Source organism: Cynocephalus volans, chromosome 3, assembly GCF_027409185.1.
Source record: "Cynocephalus volans isolate mCynVol1 chromosome 3, mCynVol1.pri, whole genome shotgun sequence".
NCBI lineage: Eukaryota > Metazoa > Chordata > Mammalia > Dermoptera > Cynocephalidae > Cynocephalus > Cynocephalus volans.
This window is the reverse complement of record NC_084462.1, coordinates 79,025,183-79,050,674: the sequence shown is the minus strand read 5'-3', so window position 1 is coordinate 79,050,674 and position 25,492 is coordinate 79,025,183. Positions and strand designations below refer to the sequence as shown.

The window sequence follows — 25,492 nt, the reverse complement described above, 5'->3', positions numbered from 1 at the left end:
AGGAATCCTCCTGAATAATGGGTGGGAATGTAAATTGGTACAGTCACTGTGGAAAACAGTATGGAGCTTCCTTGGAGAACTAAAAATGGATCTATCTTATGACCCAGCCATCCCAGTACTAGGTATATACCCAAAGGAAATGATATCAATATATCAAAAAGACACCTGCACTCCCATGTTCATCACAGCACTATTCACAATACCCAAGAGATGGGATCAACCTAAATGCTCATCTGTGGCTAAATGGAGAAAAAAACTGTGGTATATGTACACAATGGAATACTACTCAGCCATAAAAAGAAATGACAACCTATCATTTGCAGCAACATGGACAGAACTGGAAACCATCATGTTAAGTGAAGTAAGTCAGGCACAGAAAGACAAATACTGCATATCTCATTCCTATGTGTAATCTTAAAAAATAAAAAAGTGGTTCTCATAGAAGTAGAGAGTAAAATAATGATTTCCCGAGGCCGGGAGGGGAGGCGGGTGTGGGGGAGGAGAAGTGGTAGACTAATGGGTACAAAACTATGCTGTCTACCCCAAGCGAATCATTGTGTAGTACATGCATGTATTAAAGTACCCCACAAATATGTACAAGTAAATGTTAAAATAAAAAATTTTTTAAAATAGGGTGGCTGCAGAGGTGGCAGTGGAGGTGGGGTTGGGGTGGGGTTCCTGAAGTCAATACCATGTCTAGTCTGCACAAGAGCTGGATTGCAGATTTCCGGGCTGTTCTGAAGGATCCCTCAATTGCATTGGAAAAGCTTCAGGAACTCAGTTTTAGTGGCATACCCTGTGAGGGCAGACTGTGGTGCCTCTGTTGGAAGCTCATCTTGTCTTCCCTGGGCTTTCTAAGATGCTTTCTTGAGGCCTGTCAGCTTCTACCTGCTGTCCAAGGTTGGGGTGGGGGAGTTCCCAGAGCATCTCACTCCTCCTGCTGTGCAGATTCTCTTGAACTACCTCCCATTGGAGAGAGCCTCATGCACGTCCATCCTGGCCAAACAGAGGGAGCTGTATTTTCAGTTTCCGAGGGAAATGATTATCCAGCCTGGTATTTCCAAGGCCAACATGGGTGTGTCCAGGGAGGATGTGACCTTTGAGGACCATCTACTCAACCTCAACCCCAACAGCTGGTGGAACACATACTTCAAGGACAACGAGGTGATGGTGCAGATTGACAAAGATGTCCAGAGTTTGTGCCCAGACATATCCTTCTTCGAGAGGGCCACCAAGTACCCCTGACACCTCATTCTGGACCTCCAGAATGAATTTGAGACTCTTTGTAAGTGGGATGCTGAAATCCCAGACAGTGGCCCACAGCCAGAGCAGGGTCACAAACAGGAGCTCCCCAAAGAAGAACTCCAGGCTGTCATCCCTGTATGAGTAGGAGGTTCTGCTAAACGGCTGTGAGGCCCGCTGGGAGGTGGAGTGGATCCTGTTCATCTATGCCAAGTTCAGCCCTGGCATCACTTATGTGCAAGGCATGAATGAGACCGTGGGGCCCCTCTACTATACCTTTGCCACCAACCTCACCAGCAAGTGGAAAGAGCACACTGAGGCAGACACCTTTTTCCACTTCACCAATCTCACGGCTGAGAGGACAACTTTATCAAGAGCCTGGATGACTCACAATGTGGCATCACCTACAAGATGGAGAAGGTGTACTCCACCTTGAAAGAGGAGGATGTGGAACTGTACCTGGGGCAGTGGGAGGCTGGCAAGTGTCCCTCCCTGTCTCTGCTTTGCTGCTCCCTTTCTCGTTTCCTGCTTTTGGCTTTCTGGGCACTAGCCAGGGAGGTGCGTGGCAAAAGGGCCAGAAACTGCTTCTGCTGGGGGATGGTGCTTAGGCTTCTCCACGGGAAGGTGTCTCTGAAGGACTTAAGGGGCTGCCAGGCCCAGGTCATGCCTCTGCCCCCATCTTACTGTGTGTGTGTCGGTTTGTCGTTGTTGGTTGGTGTGTGTGTCCCTGAATCCCCCAGCTGTCTCTGTTTCTCCTCCGTGGGTGGGTGCGTGTGTTCGTGAGGGGGTGAGGGTATCTTTGAATCCTTCTAGGTCTCTCTGCTTCTCCTTCTCTGCCGCTCTACCTCTGCCTCTGTCTCCTCCGCCTCTTCCACAGAGGGTTTGTGTGACTCTCGCTCCGCGTGTCCCTCCTTCAATATGCTCCCTCTGCCATTCTCCCTTGGGTGCTTTATCCTGAGCTTCTCCTCCCTCCTCCCCCTGCTCCCCTGAACCCAGGAGACAGAATGAAGAGTCTGGCTCAGCAAGGCCCCTGGAGGTCAGCTTGGGCCTTTGCATCCTGTTCCCATCCCCCAGCCTGAAGCTCCCTGGTCCCCCAGACTGGAAGGGAGTCCCCAGTGCCTCACTAGAGGGCCCTGAACCTGCTCCTCATGACAGAAATCTTGGAAACCAAGAGCAGCTGAGAAATGCTGACCCAGGCAAAGCTTCCAGCTTCCTGCCCCTGCTTTGTGGTTGGAGGAGGGAGAAGTGGGAGAGCTGGGTCTTTCCAGAGCTTCCCAAAGGCCCTCCTGTCCCAAAGGAAAAGGACATTAAGGTGATTCTGTCCTGGGTTGGAATCCAAGTACATCAGAGGAGTTGTCCTTCCCTTGGCTCCCAGCCACCCCTCCCCCTGGGGCAGTGAGTCTCATAAAGCACAGGCAGGTGGCACCAAGGGAGCCTCCCTGGGGCCAGGAGTAGCTGAGCACGAAGCCCTGGATCCTGTCAGTGCCAGGAGGGCCATGTCTGCACCTTCACATGCCCCTCTACCTCATGCAGGCTGAGGGAGGTGCTGGCCTTCTCCCTGTCACCGAGCAGGAGCAGCTGACTGCTCCCACTTCTGGAGGAGCAGGGCTTATTCTAATCAAGTCGCCTCCCTCTTTTGGTAAGGAGCACAGGAGGTTTGGGTCTGGAAGGCTGGGGAACAGAACGAGGGTCCTCATCCTCCCCGCAGACTGGCCAGCAGGAGCGGGGCTCCAGCAGCCCTCTTGCCCTGAAGCCTTGCTGAGTTTGGAGGGCAGGGCTTCTTTGCCACCCTCCCCCACCCAGCTGTGGGCCAGAAACATCATCCCCCATGGTTCCTTCACCAGGCTTCTCTGGCTGCTGCTAGGTCGTGATGCACTTGCTTTTTTGCCTCCTTTACTCCCAACACAGTATTTGGGAAATTTTTACTATTTATTCACTCTCCTGGCTTTTTATTGCAGATTGGCAAGTGCTTTGGGGCTGGGAAGGTAAAAAGAAGCTAGAAACACAGTTCTCTTGATTTCCCAAGGTCAAAGTCAGCATCCTCTCCCCCGCCTCAGGGACCTCCCCAGTTTCCCGGCAGGTCCTGGCTGGGAGGGCTCTGATGTCTATACTGGAACTAAGTGTGCAGAACACAAGAGAGACAGTACACCTGCCAGACTTGAAGACCCCTGGGATGAGGCAGACATTGCTTCCCGACAGCCTGGTGCACCCTCTATCCAGAACTTGTCAACTGGTAGTTCAACCCCAACTTTGGCCCCTTCATGGCCTGAAGCTTGGGCCACTGCCTGGGACCCAGCAGACACTACCCAGGACACCTGATGCATTCCCTCTTCCTATCCCCCTACCCTCTCTCTTGGGACCATACTACTTGAATCACTGCATCTGATTTGCTTCTGTGGCAGAGCTGGGTCCAGTGCCCTCTCCTAGACCTTAAGGTGAAAGTCGAGAGCACAAGGACCATGTCTTGGTTAGGCAGAGGTCTCCAGTGGGATATGGCCTGAGGAAAAGACCTGCCTTTGATGATACCCCCTCTCCAGATTCTCAAGGGAGGTTCCCACAAAACCAGAACATCTGAGGTTTTCTGCTTGACGAACTGACTCCCAGACGTTGGACAATTACAGATTGAGCTGTATAAATTCAGCAGGTCTTATTCCAGATGGTCAGAATGTTTGTCTGCTTTTGTTTTTCACCTGTTTTGTTCCTTGAATCAATGCTATTAATGATGAGCAGTCTCTAATGGACCATGTGTTCTTTGCAAATAAATAAATAAATTTTTAAAAATAAAAGAACCTTTAAAAAAATTATAAAATGATTCTTCTCTCCATATCAACAGGACTCTAGCATAATGATGGTGGATTACAACTAAGAGAACTGCAAGACACAGACTACATTTAAGAAAGAGTTCTTAGGGAAAACTGAAGACAACAGGGGAGACAAAAGTAAGAACACTAGAGGAAACTGAAACCTCCAACCCCTACAGCTATCATCGAACATTAAACACAGCCTAACTCCTAACAAGATAAACATGAAACCTCACCCTAATAGCCTATTTACTTCAGTTCCTATGATGATACATTATGCCTGGCTTTCAACAAAAAATTACAAGACATGTTTAAAGGTAGAAAAAAACAGTCCAAAGAGACAAAGCAGGCATCAGAATCATGCTCAGGTATGACACAGATATTAGAATGATCAAACGGGAATTTAAAATAAGTATGATTAATATACTGAGGGTTCTAATGGGAAAAGTAGACAACATAAAAGAACAGATGGGTAATATAAGCAGAGAGATGGAAACATTGAGAAAGAATCAAAAAGAAACGCTAGAAATTAAAAACACTATAACAGAAGTGAAGAATGCCTTTGATGGCTCATTAGTAGACTGGGTCAGACTGAGAAAGAATCAGTGAGCTTGGAGATATATCCATGGAAATTTCCCAAACTGAAAAGCAAAGAGAAAAGAGAATGGAAGAAAAGAAAACAGAATGTCCAGTGACTGCGGGACAATTGCAAAAGGTATAAATATGCATAATGGGAATGCCAAAGGGAGAAGAAAGAGAGAAAAGGACAAAAGAAATATTTGAAATAATAATGGCTGAGAATTTTTTGAAATTAATGACAAACACCAAACCACAGATCCAGGAAGCCCAGAGAATGCCAAGCAGGTTAAATACAAAAAATTTTACACGCCGACATATCATATATATAACTACATATAACCAAAGACAAACAGAACATCTTAAAAGAAGCCAGGGAGTGAGGGGATGGGAATCACATAAACTATAGAGAAACAAGGATAAGACTTACATCAGACTTCTCTTCGGAAACCATGTAAGCAAGAAAAGAATGGAGTGAAATGTTTAAAGTGTTGAAGAAAAAAATCCACCAGCCTAGAGTTTCATAGTCAATGAAATTACTTTCAAAGGTGAAGGAGAAATACAGACTTCCCCAGAAAAAAAAAATTTTTTTTTTTTTTGACCGGCAAGGGGATCGCAACCCCCAGCACAGTGTTGTCAGCACCACGCTCAGCCAGCGAGCACACCGGCCATCCCCATATAGGATCCGAACCCGCAGCCTTGGCACTACCAGTGCCACACTCTCCCGAGTGAGCCATGGGACCGGCCCGAAAAAAAATTTTTTTAAAGAAATTTGTTGTCAGTAGACCTATAAGAAAATGTTAAAAGAAGTTCCTCAGAGAGACAAAAAATGATATGGATGAGAAACTTGAATCTACATAAAGAAAGAGCATTAGAAAAGGAATAAATGAAGGTAAAATACAATGTTTTGTTTTTCTTATTCTTAATTGATTTAACAGATCACTGTTCACATAATAATAGCAACAACATATTTCACAATTATAGCTTATGGATGCGTGGAATGAATGACAGCAGTTGCATAAGGGAGGGGACAGAGAAATTGGAGATACCATTGTATGACACCCATGCTACCCATAAAATAGTACATTATTATTTGAAAGAAGACTAGATTGTTATAAATGTATATTGGAAACTTTAAGGCAACCACCAAAAAAAAAGTTAAGTAGAAATATTATTGATATGCTACAAGAAGACAGAAAATGGAATCATACAAAATGCTCAATTAAAACCAGAGAAGGCAGAAAAAGAGAAGATTAAAAATAAAAGGAAAAAAGAACAGGTGCAACAAATATAAAACAATTACAAAAATGGTAGATACTAACTCAACTATATCAATAATCATTTTAAATGGTCTAAATGAACCAGTTAAAAGACTGACTGTCGATATGGATTTTTAAAAAAGAGAGAGAGAGAGAGACCCAACCATAAGAAACCCACTTTAAATATAAAAACACAGATAGATTAAAAATTAAAGGATAGAGAAAGAGATGCCATACTAACACTAATCAGAAGAAGCTATAGTAGCCATACCAATTTCAAACAAAGCAGACCTCAGAGCAAGAAAATTATCAGGATGAAGAGGGGAATTACACAATGGTAAAGGGGTCAGTTCTCCAAGACGATGTAACAGTCCTTAACTTGTATGTGCCTAACAACAGTGTCAAAATCAGTGAGGCAAAAACTGATCAAACTGCAGGAAAAATAGACAAATCCACTATTATCATTGGAGACTTCATCAAACCTGTCTCAATAACTGACAGGTCCAGCAGGTAGAATGATTTTGGAAATATTCCTTCTGTTTCTATCTTCTAGAAGAGATTCTAGAGAATTGTTATAATTTCTTACTTAAATGTCTGATGGAATCCACCAGTGAATCTACCTAGACCTAGATGTTTATTAATTCAATTTCTTCAATAGGCCTATTCAGGTTACCTACTCCTTCTTATGATGAGATTATAGATATAACACCAAACATATAATCCATGAAAGGAAAAGTTGATAAGTTGGAGTTTATTAAAATTTAAAACTTCTGCAAAAGTTTTAAAATAGAGAGAATGAAGAGACAAGACACAGACTGCGAGAAAATATTTGCAAAGCCTGTATCTGATAAAGTATTTGTATCCAAAATATACAAAGAACACTTGAAATTCAACAATAAGAAAACAAACAGTTTAAAAAGACATCTCATCAAAAAATATATTCAGATAGCAAATAGCATATGAAAGATGTTCATCATCATGTCATTAGGAAATTGCAAAATTAAAACATTAAAATAACAATGAGATGCCACTACACACATGTATTAGAATGGCTATAATTCTTTTTAAATAAAACTGACAATAGCAAGCACTGGCAAGGATGCAGAGTAACAGAAATGTTCATTCATTGCCAGAGAGAATGCAAAATGATATAGCCACTTCAGAAGACAATTTGGCGGTTTCTTACAAATAGTCTTACCAGAAATTGTGTTCCTAAGTATTTACCCAAATGAGGTGAATACTTATATGCACACAAAAAAAACTGCATGAGAATGTTTATAGCAGCTTTATTCATAATTGCGAAAACTGGATGCAACCAAGATACTTCTCAATGGATGAATGGATAAACCATGGTAAATCCATACAATGGAATATTATTCAGAGATAAAAGGAAATGAGCTATCAAGCCATAAAAAGACATTAAATGTATATTGCTAAGTGAAAGAAAACAGTTTGAAAAAGCTACATACTCTACGATCCCAAGTCTATGACATTTTGGAAAAGGTGAAACTATAATGACAGTGAAAAAGATCAGTGGTCTGAAAAGCCAGTGAAAAGCCAGGAGTTTGGGTGGAAGGAGATGAGGGATAAATAGGTAAAGTACACGGGATTTTTAGGGTGATGAAACTGTAATCATGGTTATATACATTTGTAAAAGCCCATAGAACTGCACAACATAAAGAGTGAACCTTAAGGTAAACTGTGAGTTATTGGTAATAACAATGTATCAATATTAGTTCATTAATTGTATTAGTTCATAAGTAGGGAAGATGGGGAAGTAATAGAACTCTATTACTATCTGCTCAATTATTCTGTAAATCTAAAATTATGCTAAAGAATAAAGTCTATTAATTGGTTTTTGAAAAATCATACACACATTGAGATACCCCTGTACACACACATACTCAATAGCTACTATCAAAGAGACAGACATTACCAGACATTGGTACTCATACACTGCTACTAGGATTGTAAAATATTATAGACACTTTGGAAAACAGTTTAAAAGCTTCTTTAAAATTCCTTTGAAACCTAAAAATTTCACTCCTAGGAATCCAACCAAGAATGTCCACACAAAAACTTGTACATGAATGTTTATAGAGGCTTTATTCATAATATCCAGAACTTGAAAACAATTCAAATGTCCTTCATTTGGTAAAGGGGTAAACAAAATGTGGTATCCATACAATGAAATACTACTCAGCCATGAAAAGGAATGAATCCCTGATACATGCTACAATATGAATGATTCTCAAAAACATTATACTAGAGAAATAAGCCAGACACAAAGGACTACATATGGTATGATTTGATCTATTAAAAAGTTCCAGAAAAGAAAAATCTTAGAGCCAGAAAGCAGATCAGTGGTTGGTTGGGGCTGGAGGTGGGAGAGGTGGAAGTAAGGACTGACTGCAAATGAGCACAAAAGAACTTTAAGGGGTAAGAGAAATGTTCTAAATCTGCACTGTGGTGATGGTTGCAAAATTCTTTAAATCTGCTAAAGTCATTGAATTGTACACTTATAATAGGTGAGTTATAAATTATACCACAATAAAGCTATTTTTGAATATATATTTTGAAGAATATTCTAGTGGAAAGAGAATAATATTATTTCATAATGTTCAAATAGACAGAATGAAATTCTAGGGAGATAAAATTTTAGTCAATTTGAGAAAGTAAATACCCCGATAATCAGTTCTTCAACAGGAATCACTTTGATTATTAAAGCAAGTGCCCTGCTCTGGTAATTGGCTGGCCAACTTAAGAGACATTCCTGATGCCTTCTTCTTTGTCAACAAAACCAAGAGTTTGCAATGTAACTAGCTGGATATTCTGTTATTTGTAACTGAATAAATCCTAACGGATAAATGTAGCTTTTAGTGGAAGTAGGCTAAGAGAGCTGAATAGCTTTCTGCCTGGGAAGGTGTAAAATATTCTTATTTCAGTGAGAGGATGACAGAATTAGCAGGTTTTCAAAAAAAGTTCTTTTAGGTATACTTTTTGAAAAACACCTGCATTGTGTAGATGCTCTTTGAAGGAAAAAAAAAGCAATTTTCACTGTGGATTTTATATATATATATATATATATATATATATGCCTTTTGTCCCTGGGGAACCTTAAAGATCGAAGTACTTTACTAGGAACCACAGGGAACACAAAAGTATAAGATGTGGCCTCTGCCCTCAAGGCACTGGAAAGACAGTCTTCGTCGAGGCAGGTGAACACACCTGAAGCAATTAGCAGATATCAGACACTGTACAATTAAGCTGTAAATTGTAGGGAGTATGTACAATTAAAATCTGTAGAAACCAAACCACAGAGGGCTTTAAGATCTACAAGGATTAAAATGTGTTAGGTGATGGTGAAACCATGCAATTGACTGAACTGCCCACACCCAAACACAGTTATTTCAAACCAGATGTTAAGTAGTCCTTGGAAAGCTTCTGACACCAAGAAGCTGTTAGATAATATCTATCAAGTGATTTCATAGGAACGACTGAAATTAGTGCTTTGGAAAGAAGTCATTTAAAAAACAGGCTCCTGGAGATTATTTCAGGATGTGCAAATTCCATACTGAATTACTTCTTACATTTCATTTATCTCTAGTGTCTATACGTGAGATAGGAAGGTGAAAGTTTTGATAGATAAATGCAATTTAAGTACTGCTATAATGACAGTATCACAATTTTACTTTATTTTTCTTTACATTTTCCATCCGCAGTCTTGCCTTCTGTTACTTTGGGATTTTTCAGAATGGCGTAATCACAAAAACCTGTGTTATTTCAATACTGCGTGAAAAAGGTGCCAAGCTAAGGAATTTTAAAAGACACTGTTAGCAAGATTAAAGCCCTTTGACATATGCACTGGTGGGGTTAACAAATGATCTACCAAAAATATTTTCTCATTTGAAGCTGAATTCAGTAATCAGTAAGTGTAATTTGAGTTGCTTTTCTAAGAGTTCAGAGTCACCTACCCTCTCCCTCCTCCTTGCCTCATTCCTCCTTCCTCCACCCATCCATGAATTTGATTTCAAGGGGTTGAAAATGTATGTACATGGACTCCAGGAGGTAATTTGTTCCCCTGCAATGTAGACCAGCTGTTTGGGGACTGAATGCACAGCCTGACTCCTTTCATACTGTGCTCACACAACTGAGAGCACTGAGGACCCATCACCCAACAAGTAAGAAATGAACTGCTGAGAGTTGATCTGCCTCAACCTTTGCAGGCTCAGATTTGGTGAATCATCTGCAGACAACTTCTACTACTTGCTTATTGAGAGCTTTTTTTTCATTTCCTTTTTTTGGGGGGCAGCTGGTCGGTTCGGGGATCCAAACCCTTGACCTTAGTGTTAACAACACTGAGCTCTAACCAACTGAGAAACCGACCAGCCTTGAGAGAGCTTTTGAGATAATAAAAAAAAAGAAAAAGAAAAAGAAATGGAATGAAAAGAGCTCAAGTAAAATGCTTCTCTTGGACAGCTATTTGCCATGAAAATTAGTAAAAATTCATCTCCATTGCCTTGCTCATTCAACTGCTAATTAGCACACACTGTCTGACCTCATTATTCGCACACCCAAATCTCACTTTTTGTCAAACAAATCAACTTTCGGTGCCCTTTGCAAAGGCAAACTTCCTAAGTGCCTTGAGGTGCTGAAAGAACTGAAGCTAGTCACTGTCAGTAGATTTTTAAAAATTTTACTTTGGAGCAAATATGCTGCAATGGCATATTTTAACTTCTGAAAGTGCCTCCATTTTAAAATTTTCTCAACATAATATTCAAAGCATGAAATAAGCCCCTAATAGCACTGTTTTGCCTTCACTTTTTCCCGGATTTCTCCAAAAGCTATTCCTTGCCTTCATACTTCTAAACTGGTTTCATAATGAAGTCACATGAGGGTACTTGGAAAAATTTATATTATCTTTTCATTCTATTTTTCCACAAACTTTTCGAAGTACCCTCATACATTTCTTCCACAATGAACTTTTTGCCTTCAGAATGTATGTGTCAGAATTTAAATGTTGGTTGCCATGGCATTTGCGAATTGCTTACCTGTACTACTGAATATCAGCTCAGATAATACTTTCAATATTTTACTCACGTAAAGAAATAGCATAAACTCAGTTAGTAAATGGTACTAACATCCTGGAATAAAACCACCCAAGAAATGAAGGGCATCTACTTTTTTTGCTTTACATTTTAGGAAGTTAGACAGTTAACAACACCAATTACAAGAGTCTCTGTAATAGAACCACAGACTTAACAATGATTTGGAATTGGAAGGAATAATGTAGCTTCCTTATTTTATCTATAGCTGGTGTTGTTTTCCTTCACAAGATCCCATCCACTACTGATGAAGAGAAAATAGCTAAATGTTTAATTGGTTCACAACTAAGTTTGATCTGATTGTTTAGAGAATGTTCAGTAGCCTTTCCTTCTTATTGCTTTTCTCCCTAAGAGAACATCTGGGTGTAGGGAGAGGGTGGTGTCACATACATCCTGGTACATCCTGGTCAACTTGAGAGCAAGGGGCATCTTAGGCAGAAGCTAGCTGACATTTCTGGGTCTCTAGGACAACGTCCTTTGTCTACCCAGCTGCTGGGTATCCTGCCAGACTCAATGCTGGAATCTGTAACTTCCAGTGAGTCCTTGGCCCATTCTCTTTGTTTGGCCAATGTTCTCTGTGATAGTTCTGTTTCTTGGCCTCAGCTTTCAGCCCCAGAATTACTATGGGTACTATGTGGTCCCAGTCTGTCTGGCTGGCTGCTTGGTGCCTCCTGATACAAAGGTAACTTGCCTTCTAGAATGAGCCTTACAGGCAAACCTGTTCCAGAAAGACATGGACTTTCCACCTTTCTCTTTCTGCCTGCTTCTCTTTTAAAGGAAGATAAGTGAATTTAGACATTCAAATTCAAAGTTTACAGTCTTGCTGTAAATTCCTACATTTGAATGTCAGAATCAGAATATTGCCTTGGTGTTTCTCTTTGCTTTCCTTCTAAACTAAATCTAATCATCCCCAAGACAGATGGACGCTTTGAGGGCAAAGGTCATGCACTTGAAAGGCAAAAGAGAAAAGCACATAATTTTCAAAATATTACTATCATCGCATCTTCCAAGTCATTGTTTTTCAAATTGTAAATGTTAGTATCCTCCACATTAGTCCACATACTGCCTCCTTCTCAACGCAAACCTGGTGATCTGATTATATTCATGAGATCATTCAATCCGTCAGTCCAACAAAGTACACTTAGTATGCTTAAGCTGATAAAAAATTTGATATAAATTTGAAACAAGTGAGCAAAATTGCATCCTTCTTTTTTATGTAAGCATCTCGTAAGACCTACACAGCTTATGTAGCTAAACATCACTAACCATCACCATAGAATCATGAAAATAGAAGTTGGGGGGTTAAAATAAACTGATTCTGGCATCATAAGTTGGGATGGTATTTAGTGACTAAATTCCTGGATTACACTTACTGTTTACATAGCATTTGTTTCAAAAGTTAAGTGCAATACAAATTCCAAAGAGTGTAGCTGCAATCCTGTTGTAAGTAGTGACTTTTTCTTTTTGAGGTTTTTTTTTTTTTTTGCCATTTCAAATACACAAGTTCTATTTAAGTTCTTATACCCACTTCTACATTTTTTAAGTTATTCATTTATTGTTTTGAATGAGTAAAATATTTGGGTGGTTCGAACATCAAAAATGTATGCAAGAGCATGCTCTGAGAAGCCTCCCTCCTGTCTACCTACCCACCCACACAGTTCCCATCCTCCTCCAACAGACAACCGCATTATTAGTTCCTGGTTTATTCCTTCAGAGATTTAAAAAACGCACATGTAATACCGTACATATTTTCCTATCTCTTATTTTATCCAAAACATTATACTATTATTTACCCTCCTTTCTAAAAGAAAGTGAGCCAAGATGCCAGGTACCATTCAAGCTTTATTAAAGGAAAAGAATCTGCCGGACTGTGCCCAAAGTGGGGGGCAGCCCAGGGCTGCCCTCAAAATGGAAGGCAGCACTAGAGGTGGGGGGTGGGAGAGCTTATATGGACAGATACAATCAAGGAGGGGCATTATGCTAATGTGGATCAGGGTGGAGAACTGCATCCTTGTGGAAGCAAAAGGGGTTTCTGTTTAAGTCACGAGGCTTCTCATAAAGGGAAGCAGGGAGGGGTCTGGTGCTGGAGTGGAAGACAAGGCCGGCAGCTATTTTGTGCTTATTGTGTTGCACAATGGCGCCGGTCATGTCCAAAATCCATCACTTTCATGTACCTTAGGGTACATAACAATGTAACTTACAGATCTTTCCAAATCAGTATATAAAGACCATTCTCACTCTTTTTTACAGTTGCATAATATTCTTCTGTAGGAACGAACCATAGGTGTGAAATAGTCCCTTACTGATAGACCTCCAGGTTTTCCAATCTTCTGAAAACAATGCTGCAACCAATTATCTATTAGATAAATTATTACACAAATGCCTAAGTACATTTTTAAGGTAAATTTCTTGATGTTGAATTGCTGGGTCAAAGGGTACACACATTTTTAACCATCATACCATTGCCAAATTGCCCTCCAGAGGACGTGTAACAATTTATACTCCCACCAACAATGTATGAAAATGCCTGTTTCCAGAAAGGACATTGTTGGGAGGCAGGGAGGAAAGGGAGGGGGGAGGGAGGTTTTGGTAATTGGCCACAATAATCAACCACATTGTATATTGACAAAAAAAAAAAAAAAAATGCCTGTTTCCCTTGTCCTTGACCACAAGATGTGTTAGCAAAATTTTAACTTTTGTCAAAGTAGTGAAAAAGGGTGTCTCAGCATAGTTTTAAATATAGCTTTCTCTTATTTATGTGTAAGGTTGCCTTAGTGTATAATTAAGGATCATATATGGTTCCCTTTTGGTAAACACTCTAATGAGTATTTTCTTGTTAAAATTGTAGGACTTATTTACATATTAAAAAATTCCATCTTTTAATATGAGCTTAATATTTTTCCCAATTTTTCATCTTCTTTTGATTTTGTTTTCCATAACTTTTGCCTTGTAGAAAAAAACATACAAATATTTACAGTAACAAACATACACAGATTTGAGTGTATTCATCTCTTCTCTTAAGACTTCTAGATTTTGTCATAGTTTACTAAGCCTTTCTTATTGTAAAATATAATTCTTTCATGTTTTCTTACAATTCAATGTGTTCATTTATTTATATTAAAATTCTTATCCACTTGGATTTTTGTTGGTATACAGTGTAAAGTATGGGTCAATTTTATTTTTTCCAGAGGTTGCCCTATTGTCTCATCACCATTTTTTGAATAGTTCATTTTTTCCCACTGATTTGTGTTGCAAATTGTATATAATTGAGATCTATTTCTGGACCTTCTATTCTATTCCATCGTTCTGACCACATGCACTAACAATACACTAATGACTACGGCTGTATAGCATACATTAATATCTGGGACACCTACCTGATCCTCTTAATTTTTGTTCTTTTCCAAAGTTTTTCTAGCTATTTTTAGAAAAAATTCATATATATACATATATGTAGCAATAATTTTGCCTGGTTCTGAAGAAAAAGAAAAGCTTTTTGTATTGTTGAGGCATTGCATTAAATTTATCAATGAACATAGAGAAGATTGACATCTTTATGATGTTTAGTCATCCTAGCCAAGAACAGAATATGTCTTTTTTCATTTTTCTCAATTATTTTAAGTCCTTCAGGAATGTTTTTAAACTTACTTCATATATGACTTTTACATTTATTGTTACATTTATTTCGAAGTACTTTATCTTTTGGTTGCTATTGCAGATGGGTTTTTTTCCTTCCCTTTATCTTTCTTTCATATCTCTTTTACACTTTTATGTGATTCCAGATAGAATCAGATCTTCTATCTGATTATTCTTTGTAGATATGAAAACTACTCATTCCTGTTTTTCACTTTTGCACTCTATTACTTTACTAAATTCTTAACTTGCTTTTAGATTTTCAGTTTTTTTAATATGTCTTTTAGACATACAATGATATCATCTGCCAATAGAGATCATTTTCTCCTTTCCAATTTTAATTTATTTCTTCTGTGTTGAAGAGTAGCTCCAGCCTCCAGCATAATGTTAATGTATTAGCCAGAGTTCTCCAGAGAAGCAGAACCAATAAGATACGTATATAGATAAAGTGGGCCCTCCATATCCACAGGCATCTGCAGATTCAACCAACCACGGATAGAAAATACTCAAAAAAAATTTAAAAAGAAAAATACAGTATGGCCACTATTTACATAGTATTTACATTACGTTGTATTATAAGTAAGCTAAAGATGATTTAAAATATACAGAAGGACGTGTGCAGGTTATATGCAAATAGTAAGCCATTTTATACAAGACACTTTAGCTTCCCTGGATTTTGATATTTACAGGGGGAGGGGGTAGAGGGGAAGGTGCTGGAACCAATGCCCCACAGATACAGAGGGACAACTGTAAGAAGAAATTTATTATGAATTGGCTCACATGATCACAGAGGCCAAGAAGCCCCACAAAATTCTGTCTCCAAGAAAAGCCGTCGGTGTAATTCAGTCTCACTTTATAGGCTTGATTGAGAACCAGAGGAGGCAACGGGGTAACTCCCAGTCCCAAGTCAAAGGCCTGAGCATCAGGAGCTCCGGTGTCTGAGGACAGAAGAAGATGGATGTTCCAGCTCAAGGAGAGAGAAAGAATTCACTCTTCCTCTGTCTTTTTATTCCATCCAGGCCCTCAGTGACTAGATGATGCCTGACCACATGGGTGAGGTGATATTCTTTACTCAGTCTACTGATTCAAATGCCAGCCTCTTCCAGAAACTCTCACAGACACACTCAGAAATAATGTTTACAGCTATCTGGGCATGCCTTAACCCAGTCAAGTTGGCCCATAAAATTAACTGTCACAGTTATCTACTCTACAACTTTGTGTCATATTTCTGACTTCAAGGGGATTAAGTCTAGAGTTCCCCCATTAAAAATGATGCTTGTTTGGGGGCTGAGATAAATATATTTTGTGTTAAAGAAATATCCTATTTTATTGACTGTCGTTTAACCAAAGATGAAGTTGAATTTTTTTCAAAAGCCTTTCTAGCCTTTGTGGATATAATCATATGATTTCTTTATTAGATTTGCCAATAGTATAAATTATGGTAATAGGTTTTTTAACATTTGAAACTGTGTTCTTGAAATAAAACCCCACATTGTTTGTCCTTTGGATTATATTTGTCAATATTTTATTTAGAATTTTTACATTATACTTGAGATTGGCCTGTAATCTTCTTTTTTGCATTATGTGTTAGGTTTTGATAACAGTTTTATATTGATCTCTTAAAGAGAGATTTTGGGGATTTTCTGTCAATGTTCTGGAACAATTAAAATATCATTAAAATTATGTGTTCTTTAGTGACGTCGTATGTAGAATTTCCTTATGAACCCATCTGGTCTTAATACTTTTGTGGACCTGGTTTTTAGGCAACTTTATTTATACAATGTATCTGTTTAGGTTTTCTCGATCTTCTGGAGCCTATTTTGATAAACTATTTTTTAATACATCATTGTCCGTTTCATTCAGGTTTTCAAATTAATTTGCATTAAATTGAGTAAAGTAGTTCTTATAATTATTTTAGGTTTCTCTTTTTATAATTCCCCTTTATTATTTCATATTTTTTACATTTGTATCTTTTCTCTTTTTTTACTGAATAAATAAGCAAATGGTTTATCTTTGCAAAGTTTTGGGGTTTATTACTTCTACTAAAGTCATTATTTTCTCTTTATATTTTTGCTTTTCCTTCTTTCAATTTATTTTGTTTTTCCTCTTCTAAGTTGGATGCTTATAACATTTATTTCCATTTTTGTTGTGTGTCTATACATATACATACACACATATGTATAAATTTTCTTCTGAGAATTAATTTATATGCCATAGTTTCTGACATGTAGCGTTTATATAATTACTACTTTCTATGTATCTCAACATTTTTGTTTACATTTCCTCTTTGACCCAATTTTTGCTTAGTAGAGAATTTATTTAGTTATAAGAAGGGATTTAACATTTCTTTTCTGTCATTCTAATCCCATATTTGTTTTAATATTAATTATAACTGTTAAATGCATTCGGTTCACACCTCCAGTCCATTTGCTAGTGTCAACCTAGTCATATCTTGGTTGACTAAAGTTTGTCTTCCAGCTATGTCCCCAGGAAGGCCCACACAGTGCCATGACAAGCCATATGTATTGAGGCAACAGAAAAAAAAAAACAGTAATAATAATCCTGTCTTTATTTAAAGTTTCGAGTTTTTAACCATAGATCCTTGACATTAATTTTGACTTATTTTAATACTGCATTAAATGTTATTCTTGATCACCAAGCTCTTTTTGACATCCTCTTAAATGTCATGCCCAAGGCGCCTAATATTCCTTGGGTTACTGCATGGTCAACCTTTGTATTTGAAGGACAGCGTGGCTAGTTCACTCTTTCTTTCCTTAAGGAGCTTCTAGGTAATTCTCTATTACCTTCTGGTGCTAAAAGATGCTGTAGAAAGGTCTAATCCCAGCTGATTTTTTTCTTTTTGTCCTAAGTAAATCTTTTTTTTTCAGTCTTCCCAGTGATTCTTTATCTTTTAAATTCTAGTAACTTTACTAGGATCCGTCTTGGTGTTGATTATTCTGGGACAATTTCCCTGGCATACAGTATGACTTTTCAGTTTGCAGATTCATCTTATTTTTTGAATCATATTTTAAAATATTTGCTCTGTCCCATTGTTTTGGTTTTCTTCTTTGAGCATTCCACTTATGTGCCTGTTGGATCTCCGTTGCATATCTTGCATCTATCAATTACCTCTTAGTCTTTTTAAAATTCTTTTATTTCTATTTTATTGTGTTTACTTTTCTTGCTTTTATCTCTTATATCCCTTGCTGTGTTTTCCACATTGTCTGTTACTTCTTCCAATTCTGTATTGATTTCTGTGTTGGTTTTATTTTTTCTCCTCTACTTCTTTCCTCAATTCTACTAGCTCTTTCTTCTCCTCCTACTATTTCTCTGTTTCTTCCCTCAAATACTACATTTCCACTTGGTGATCATTGTTAATGGAAGTGATTGTTTTATTGCATTTTTTAAAAAATGTATGTCAACATGTTCATTCTCAGTTTTCATCTGCTCCATGACAACGTCTTTTTGGTGAATATTCATCATGTGTTAATACATTTTGCTCCACCTTTTCTTCCTTTCCTTCTTTTTTGTTCTCATAATTTCTCCTTGCAGACATTGTTTGAGTTCCTTTGTCATTACTCATTATTGAATGAGTTGGTTTTTAATGGACCAGCTGTTTGTATATGGTTCCAATTGGGGAAGGGAGAGTAACCAGGGTAGCATTCCAGACTGGCGGTTTTTCACTACTCAAAGGCTCTCTTCTCAGTTGTTTCTAATTTTTCTGCATGATTTTTTTATGGAGCCCCATAGCCTCTGTGTCTCTCACCTGAACTGGATCTTCTGCCAACAATCAGCTTCCCCCATCACCACCATTGCTTTCCAGGTAAGGCACATAAGCTCTGATATCACTTCCAGGAATCACAGCAATTTCAAAAGGCTAATGAAGTGTTAAGCACCTAGAAGTGAAAGAAAAGGGGGGAATTTAATAAAAAATAATTATAAAAAGGCTGTTTAAGAAATAAGCTCCCAGATCCAGGCCATGGAACAACCCCTACCTCAATAGAGGATTGAAAGGTTTTTGTCTTATGAAGGTAAAGCAAAGAGTATTTGAACTAAAAACTAGTAGGTACAATTGATGGTGTATGTACCATTCACAAAATAGGGAGAATAGGTGAAACTAAGACGCTCCCCTCAGCCTTGCCTCACTTAGCTTAAAGGGCCCTGGTTGACAGTCACCCCCAGGAAGAAGACTAGAATATTCTTGGGGGGGCGGCAGTGTTTACCAATGCAAGTGCAAAATGTTATACATGCTGTCATCAGGTGTTCCTCACTGAAGTCTCAGCCTAATCGATGAAAAATAAAGCTCACAGTCAATAATCCCACTCATGTGCTCTGACATTCCAACCACATTTATAGTCCCTTAGTCTGCTTGGGCTGTCAACACAAAATACTCTGCAGTGGGTAGCTTAAATGAAAGACATTTATTTTCTCACAGTTCTGGAGGCTGGAAAGTCCGCGATCAAAGTGCCAGCAAGTTCATTTTTCTGGTGAGGGCTCTCTTCCTGGAGTAAGATGGTCACCATCTCACTGTGTGCACAGATGGCCTTTCCTCCATGCTTGCACAGTGGGGAAGTTGAGGGGGGTAGTGGAGGAGGAGAATGAGGGATGAAGGGAGGGAGAGAGGAAGGGGAAGAGAGAGGGAAAGAGCTCTCACAAGCAACCTCTGGTATCTCTTCTTAGTAGGACACTAATGCTGTTGGATCAGGGTCCCACCTTTATGACTGCATTTAATATTAATTATCTCCTTATAGGCCGCATCTCTAAACAGAGATATTGCGGGGGTGAGGGCTTCACACCAACATTCAGTCTGTAATAGTCCCCCTAACATTGTCAGACCAAACAAACTGTATTTATGTAATTTCAGCATACAGATAGTGATTTTCAACCATCACCTCTCCCCTTTTTATTTGACTGTTTATTTGACTGCAGGGCCTTGATCCAACAGCACGAGAGTCCTTATAAGTGTGTGCTCAGTAAGTTTCCATGCCAAGGTGTAACTGAGTGGGAAAATACTTCCTGTTTCAGTAGCAGGATGGTTAGATTGTTGGGTCTAGAGTAGAAAGGATCTGGTGTTGCCTTCTGTGGACACTGCTGTACCTTATTTCTGATTGTAAAGTCTATTAAAATCTTGTAAAACTGGTACTGATGGAGAACTGAGGAACGCTGATTAAGTTTTATTTTTCACTGGATATATATGTGTTCAATTACAAGGCCTTGTTCAAAAATATCTATTAACTGGTATATAGAAATGCACAGCTATCTACACTCTATAATAACTGTGTCTGTTTTGTTGATGTACAAACCCTTCACCTCCTAAAAACATTTAAGCAGAGGCGGAATCCCATCACTGACTGAGGCAGCTGGCAGCTTCATATGCGAACGGGTGAGCATCGCCAAGCAACCTGGACTGGGTGGGACATCCATATACCACTCCATCAAGCCAGACATCCCCTCAAGACACCCTCGCTTCTACTTATGCAAGTTCTTTGCTTCCCTCCGATCTGCCTGTAGGGCCTCGAGGAAACTCTTATCCTTCAGCAAACCCAGCTCTGAACAGTGAGTTTATGTGAGATATGTTGTCCCTTTATTTCCTGCTGACAAGCGTAAAGAACCACTTTCACCGCTGATAATAATGGTTAATTTATCACATCCAGTGGAGGCTGACCTCTGGGCGTCCCAGCCCCTCCATCACCTTCACACCTGCTCAAGCTAATTGTTAGAGCCAAGTGTAAATGAAAATCAACTGGGCTAATAATGAATGGAGCCCATTACTTGCAACAGCACATTGCTTGACGAAGGTTTATCAAGAAACATTATAACCAGTCCCCTGGTCACAGTTCCCTGTTTTATAGATGAGAAAAAGTGAGCAAACAAGGGAGACCAGCCCATGGAAACCGGCACAGAGTCTGGAGACAGAACATCTGACTTTAGCTTCCTGAACTTTATAATTAGCCTTTCCTATATTTCTCCAAAATCCTCTCATATACTAGAAGAAAAGGGTTAAAGATATTTCTCCCAATGTTTTTGTCATCCATTTCTATAAGCAAATGAGATCATTACTGAATGTGAAGACCTTAATTAATGTGCTAATTTCATTCCTCCACCAAAAGCATTTTCAAGGCAGTCATCTCCATAGCTCCTTCGGTCACTGTCACCTACCCTAGAACTGCCTTGCCATTCCCATCTGAAAGCACAGACGCAGTTCCCAAATGATTGAAATGAAATAACCAGAACTCCTGTTAAAAAGAATTGAGTATCTGCAAGAGGCAGATATCAGGAATTATCAGTGGTAGTTTTTTGATATAGTCCTAAGGCTGATCCAGAAATCCTTTTTCATCACCAAATTGGGAGTTTAATATATTTGGCGAATGTTTTTAAAGTTTTTCACATTATAATATATTATCTCATTTTTAATGTATTTATAAGCAGCCGAGATCCCCACTCCAAGCCATTAAATCAGCAAATTCTGTGAGCAGGAAATGCCACCAAACCCATGCATCTGAGCGTGCACTTTTATGGACTTCTATTCAGTGATCCTCTGGACTTGCAAACATGTAAGATCACCATATCATCCATGTGAAATCAATTTGGACCAAATATCAAGTCATTCTGCATTAGATTTTAATCAATCATTCATAGGATGCAAATAACCAGGTTACAACTCGAACAAGTTGGACCAATTCCCCATGGTCTTGACCTCTTGCCTGAACTTCCAGAAGACTCCTCTTAAACCTAGCAGAGGATCTCAGGGCTTTGCATTGACAAGGCCTTTCTTCATCATCTGCCTAATCTAGATATCTTGCTTACCCAGGTTTTATGACATCTGACAATGAGACATACTAAGTGACTTTTGGTATCTAACTAACAACCTTAGATTTTGAGGGTGCCATTCCAAATTTATACTGCACAGCACCTGCTTGTAATGTGGAAAGGCCAAGTGGGTGAGCACAAAGTGTCTGAATAGCCGTATCAACGTGTTTCAGAGGAACAAGGACTGAACTGGTGTTCTGCAAAAAAAAAAAAAAAAAAAAAAAGGAGTGGGGAGTCCCTTGATCAAATAAGATTGGAAAAAATATTGGGTTAAATTATATTTAGTAGTAGGAGTCTTTTTTTTTTCAGTGCAGGACTTCTCAGAGCTAATGAACATTATCAGTCTTCTTTTAATTTACGTAGTTATAGAATATTTTACAGAATATCTATGAATATACTGAAGAACATTAGTATTCAAAAGAACAGGAGTAGAAAATAGAACTCTAGAATGGCCTGTCAAATTAAAGACCAAATATATTGCTGCAGGAAGGAAGAGCAATTATTAAATTCACTTACTTATACTTCTGTAGTAAAGGATAAAAACTATGCTGGCTTCGCTTATACAAAAGAGTTGAATGCTTTTGGATGATCTGGGATTTCATGCTACTTATTGTTGCAATAAGTCTGCATAAGACTCAATCCCCATTATATCAGAGGCTTATAGCAACACTTGTTTCTCATTCATGCGTCTAGTCCACTGTCACTTTACCACATTCTGTTGGCCAGAGCAAGTCATATGGCCAAGCCCAACATCGGTGGGGCAAGGAAGTGTAGCCCACCCATAGAGAAACCAGGCAAGGGCAGGGAGGGAAGGAGAAATGGTGAGCAAATAATATCTACACACTGACCATAAGTTCAAATCCAAGATATAACCACATGTGTGGGAATTCAATCACATCTCTATTTCCTTTAAACACAAATGTCCCGGTTAATACTTTAATCATACAAATGATTAGATTTAACAATAGGAATATAGAGTCTTTTTCTATTCTTTATTCTTCTCCTTCTTGCTTTGGACAAGTCAGTATTCATTATGCATGTGTGGTAATCTAGGCATCTTTCAGTTGATTCCTGGTGGATAGCCTGAATACCAAGACCATGGTCAAAATTTTATGTAAGAACGATTACTGGTGTATATGTTTTCTATGCAATATAACAAATTACCACAAACTAAGCAGCTTAAAACAGTATGCATTTATTATCTTATGGTTCTGCTGGTCAGGGGTCCAGGTACAGGCTAGCTGAGTCCTCTGCGAGGCTATAGTCAAGGTCACCTGAAAGCTCGCCTGGGAAAGGATCCATTTCCAGACTCACTCAGGTTGTTGGCAGAATTCATGTTCTTGCAGATATAGGACTTGTGGTATCTTGCTTCTTCAAAGCCAGCAAGGGGAGGAAGATTCTATAGCAATTCTGCTAAGAAGACAGGCTTATCTAATGGAATGTAATCACAAGAGTGACATCCCATTGCTTTTGCAATATTCTGTTGCTTAGAAATAAGTAACAGGTCCTGCCCACACATGTGGAATGATTACACAAAGGCGTAAACACCCAGGAGGCGGTGATCATAGGACCACCTTAAAGTCGGCTAACCACAAGAAACCTAAAAAAGATGTTTGTGTCATACTTTGTTACAAATTTTCTCAGCTTTTCCTAGTGGAAAATCACTCTCTTTCATATTCTAGAATTGCATTCACACTTAGATAAACTCATGCTCACTGGCCAATTCTATATCATATCCTATTTTAAGATCTTTTCAGGGAAAGAAACTTCTTCAGTTCGCCAGAGTTGTTCAGTCATGGAGTATTCCGTGTCACTAAACCACCAGACTGGACTGGAAATCATTCCAGTTAGAAAAGGCCCAAGTACTGATTATCAGGCTGTCATGATTTATGTTTGTGCCTGATGTGACCGACATAAGTCAAACTGGTTATGCATGGAAATACGACCATTGGCTGACAGGACCCGCAGCTTATGACTCATGCTGTGTCAACCCTGAGCCAAAGCCATCAGTCACCTCAAGCCGGGTAAACATCAGTCAGGTAAATGACTTGGCAGCCCAAATATTTAACAACTGGATGATGACTGGAATTTTCACTTTTCAATCAGTCACAAAGACATGGTCTCAAGAAGAGAAATAACTGAATTTTGAGTAGTTTTCCGTTTCCTTTTCCTTTTCCAAGTCATTCATCCCAAAACATTTGTTGAATGCCTACTGTGTTCTAGGTACTCTTTTTAGTATTTGGAATATAGAGATGAAAGACTGAAATTGTGTGAGGAATGAAAATTACTCTTCACACTCTGTCTACTAATACTACATTATCTGTACTACTAAGCAACCTTCTCAGTGGTCATCAGCCATTGGCTCTCAGCACTCTGTGACCTTCTCCATTGTTTCTATTTTAATCCTAATATTTAATCAGAACTTGCTTTGCTATAGCAAAACCTCAATACCTACACATCTAATTGGCTCCAAAGAGTAACTGGAATGTGCTTTTTGCTTTTACTGGATTTTTAGAAAAATCTATATAATAAACATTTATTTACTGTAACGCCCATTCTAATATATATTAAGAATACTTTGTGTTCTACAAACATTTGGAAGTAAAATGAGATAGGAGGTGCTCAGTTTCCATGGGTTTGGGTTTCAGGACACACCTCTGAGATTCAAGCCACTCCCCAAGGTCTCCGGCCCCTCCTCTCAGCCCTCCTCTAGAGGAAACGTAATGTTGCTTGTTAGACCTACTTTCAGCACCAACACAGGGAAATTAAGACCTCAGGGTCTGCTTATGCAAATCCAGTGGCTGGGCCTGCTCAGCAGAAAGAGGTTATATAACCCTAACAGCTAAGCATGCTCAGTAAAATGAAGCTTATCCTTTGAATGACCTTCCACTTGAAGTGCTAAAGAGCACAGAATATTCTTGAATATGTTTGGTGCATGGGATAGAATTTGAACAATGAACATGCCCTAAAAGGAGACCAACTGAACATGTGCAAGACTATTTTACAGAACAGGGAACCACCCTCTTAGGTGAATATTCATTAGATAGCACGAATATGTATTAGATAATGGAACTCTAAAAGCTGAATCCCAGGAGAAGGAGGGTTTGTTGCTCACTTTCCTGGGGCCAACCTGCACTTGGCCAGCTGAGGTGTGTATACTTTCTTTTTGTATCAGACTTACTTTCAGCGAGCAGCTGCTCACTCTCTTGAGCCAAGCAGCTGCTCACTCTCTTTTTACACTTGGTATAAACGTTAAGTGTGTATTTCTTACTTTTGTATTAAACTTGATATGGACCCTGCTCAGTCTCTAGAGCTAGGCTGCACTTTCTCTGTGAAGTCTGTATTTCTTATCAGTTGCATTAAACCTGTTTTCTTCTTCTACTGTGGCTCATCTCTTGAATTCTTTCCTGTGGCAGAGTTGAGAACCTGGTAAAAGGACAGAGTGGGTTCAGGCTGGCTATTAGGCCTCCCCAGACCTTCTCCTCTGCCATCACAAAGATCACTTAAAGCAAATGTAGGCAGGAAAATAAAAATCAGCGTGACAAGTTCAATACAAATGCCCAGAGTTTCACATAAACACATAAACAAGAAATGCCACAGAGAGAGGGATGACAACCTTGGACAACTTGGCCCTTTCTTTCCCTACACTCTTTCTTTCTGGAGGGACTTTTATACATTCCCATGGCTTTCACATACTAAAGCCTTAGACAGCAAACAGATGACAAATTTCCTTTAATAATCATTTATTATAAGCTTGGTATTGGGGGTAAAAATAAACTCTTGACAAATACCAAGGACTCCTTTATTCTTACTTCCCCTTTATTGTCAAGGACTCCTTTATTCTAATGCGGTGGCTCCTGAAAAACTTTCCTTTTCAAGGATACTTTTCAAACACAATCAATAATCTACAATCAACTTTGTAATCTCTTTAGAAGCTGAGAACCTTTTTAGCTTTGGAATTTTGAAGATAAAATGCATGGCTGGATTCCTATGGGCCAAAGATTTTTAAGTTTGATTTGTTGGTTGTTAATCAGATTATTAATAGTCTGTCCAGTGTTTGATACAT

General features: G+C 39.0%; 1 pseudogene; it reads left to right on the top strand.

The window, feature by feature from the left end:
• Positions 1 to 692: 692 nt before the first annotated feature.
• LOC134372590 (TBC1 domain family member 13-like) overlaps positions 693 to 25,492 on the top strand; it is an 83,868-nt pseudogene continuing 59,068 nt past the window's right edge.